The sequence below is a fragment of the Apis dorsata genome, unplaced genomic scaffold (assembly GCF_000469605.1).
Source record: "Apis dorsata unplaced genomic scaffold, Apis dorsata 1.3 scaffold_406, whole genome shotgun sequence".
NCBI lineage: Eukaryota > Metazoa > Arthropoda > Insecta > Hymenoptera > Apidae > Apis > Apis dorsata.
This window is the reverse complement of record NW_006263664.1, coordinates 80,020-83,358: the sequence shown is the minus strand read 5'-3', so window position 1 is coordinate 83,358 and position 3,339 is coordinate 80,020.

The following is a 3,339-nucleotide window of genomic DNA, read 5'->3' as shown; positions in this document are numbered from 1 at the left end:
TTTTTTTTTTTTTCATTTTAACTCTAAAATAACTATCAGTAAGATATAATTTTATTAACTCATAATAATTTTGAGATGACTATTATTTTAATTCATGGATAAAATTTTTATGTTGAATTTTGTGGAAAATTTGTATATATATATATCTAGGAAAACAGCTAAGTATATTTCTTTTTTTTCATAGCATTCTTTGATGACATTCTTTGTTAGAAACTTGATCAATGGTTGTATATTTAACAATGATTTTAAATCTAAATTAGATTTTATTATCTATAGATTTTATTTTATAATAGAAATCAGTCTTTTTAAAATTAATTTCTTAAAAAGTTTAAATATGATTGAATATGGATATGGATATATAAATTTTTATATATTGGATATGGATATGGATATAAAAGTTTTTTAATTTACTAAATTTCGATAATTATTTTAACCATGATATTAAACAATACTTTTTTTATTATTTGAAAATTTGCACTATTACTATATTTATTTAAATTTTGCACTATTACTATAATTGCGTTTCTAGATTTGATCATTTTTTTTTAAATATACTAATCATAGCCTGAAGTTTTTTTAAATATTAATATTTATATCTATTTCTGCTAATTTATAAATATATTTTATTGACTATAGATATATGCTTACTATGTTCTTAAAATTTAAAAAAAATTTAACCATACCATGAAATTATATAAAAAACAAGTAAATTTTGTTTCTATTAAATTAAAGAAAAGTACAAAATTATTTTTATTTTTAATGTAGAAACGAAATAACTTAATAAAACATATAGTGACAGCGATATTTAACGTTAGCAATCGCCGTAATTTTTGTGCGATACATTACGATATGTTGATTCGATAATACACAAAAATTAGGACTGATTAATAATAAGCAAAATAATTGAATTTCAATTTTCAATAACTTCATTTTCAACAATTTAAGTTTTTAGCAATAATTTATGAACAATTCCTTATATTTTTTAAATATATTCAATAATTATTCGAAATTAAATTACAATAATAATAATAAATTACATTTGCATGAGTATCAAATAACACCCAATCAAAAAAATTCAAGAATCTTGATCCCTGTGCAATACAATGTAATCCCTTAGTGAGAGTGTCTATTTTATTTTTCAATACTATTATTGCTTTATTTCCACTCTCTTAATTACATTTTCGCCGAAAATTAGGAAGGAATTTTAGATTTTAATTAGGAGGGAAAATTAAGATCCGCAACAATTTCCAAAAATCAGAGTTTGATCAAAAGATTCAAAACACAACATCAATTAGTATTATAATATTATTTAATCCACCACAAAAAAAGAAGTCAATCAGATATAAATTAGAAATCATAAATTACGAATCCAATCGTCAATTAACTAAAGAAGCCAAAATTAATCACCATTAAACTTATTCAAGATTTAAAATATAAACAATTATATGGATTCCATAATCATGATTCTTTAAATGGTAGTATTCAGTTAAGCATTTGTTTTGTGCAATATTCAAGTCATATTTTAACAACACTTAACAACTATTTACTTCATTTTTTATTGTAATAGCTTTATATTATTATTATTATTTATATTATTATTATATTAAATATTATATATAACAATTAAAAAAAATATATTCATAATGAATATATATTTTTATTCAATTTCTATACTATGAATACGAAATGAATTTTTTTTAATTGTATAATTATATCGGTATTATGATCCGGGAATTAAAATATAATATATAATTTCTTTAAGCGTATCTTTTTTCATTCGCCCGTCAATATAATTTGTGCTACTACAAAGAATTTTTAACTTATATAAATGAATTTTTATGTGAATAAATGTTACTACTATTTTCTGAATTACATTATTACATAGATTTCCTTTCTTTCGATTTGATTTCTTAATAATACTCAATACAATACATCAATACAATTTATTAATAATTTATTAATAATATAATTATCTTATTTAAGATGTCATACAATACTGTCATTTTTAAACAAATTAACATTTTAAATTCATCGGCACAATCAAATAAATAGATTATGATAAATACATTTTTATGAGATAAATATACTATAGACGTTCCATTCTTTAAATATCCCTTATATATTATATCCCTTATATGGAATATGTTTTATAAATATTTCGAGCTTATTTGTTATTCTTAGAATTCATTTGTTAAAAAACGTATCCATTATAATAAAAACTTAAAACACGTTAATTCTAAAAATTTAGAAAATGCGCAATGTTATCATCATTTTCATCGCATGAAAATAAAAAAAAAATTACTCAAATATTATATTTTACAATAATTTCTGCATACTATATGAAACTATTGTACAGTTTTCTTTTATGGATATATGATTTTATAGTAAAGATCGATGAAATTTTTTCTTAAACTTCATTTTATTTTAAATATTTAGAATAAATTTCCCAAACAACCCATTACGTTTCATTCAAAATTTTTCTTTGTATTCTTTATCAGTTTTTTCATGTTACAATATACTAATCTAACATTTATATTTGGAAAAGTATTCATATAATATAACATATAATCATTTAACATAATCTTCATATAACATCGATGGTTCTTATATTATAATTAACATCGCGGATTCTTATTCCTAGCAATGATGCTGAATCTATCAACATCCGCATATTCACGAAGGGATTAAAACAGTGTCATATGCCACAAATCAGTTTACATGGTTTTACGAACCATTCAATATCCTTTTTCCACAAGAGATTCTTTTCGCTGAAGAGCTTGAAATGATTTTACATAAAATGCTAGTACATAGTATTTATGTCGGCATATAAAACGATATTAGGTCGAACACGAAGAAAAATTGACAGAAGATTGTTTTAAATAATTGATTGAATGCATTGTATATCAACCAATGATATTCTGTTACATGAAGCTCTCGGATACTATGCATCTTAGAATTGATATTCGACGCTTTGAGAACATGGCGCGAATTAAACTCGCTATTCACAATGATTTTTAATATCAATGATATTTCCATCATGTGACTTATGCAATGTATTTTCTCACAATAAGTTCAAAATTCTCGTGCAACACGAACAGTTTCGCGAATTTTTGTTTTAGATTATGCAGCGGAATTTCTTTTAATTCGCGCGAATGCGATTTAATTCATCAAATCCGTCAATAGCTATAATCGAGATTCTATGATGATCAATAGGAACGTTTTGCATGCTACGATATGTGGTTTACGCTTGATTTACGATATGTGAAGAACTTAATTGATCATATTTCGAATCTTCTTTCCTTTGATTGCATGAATTGAATAGTGAATTCATCGCTCACA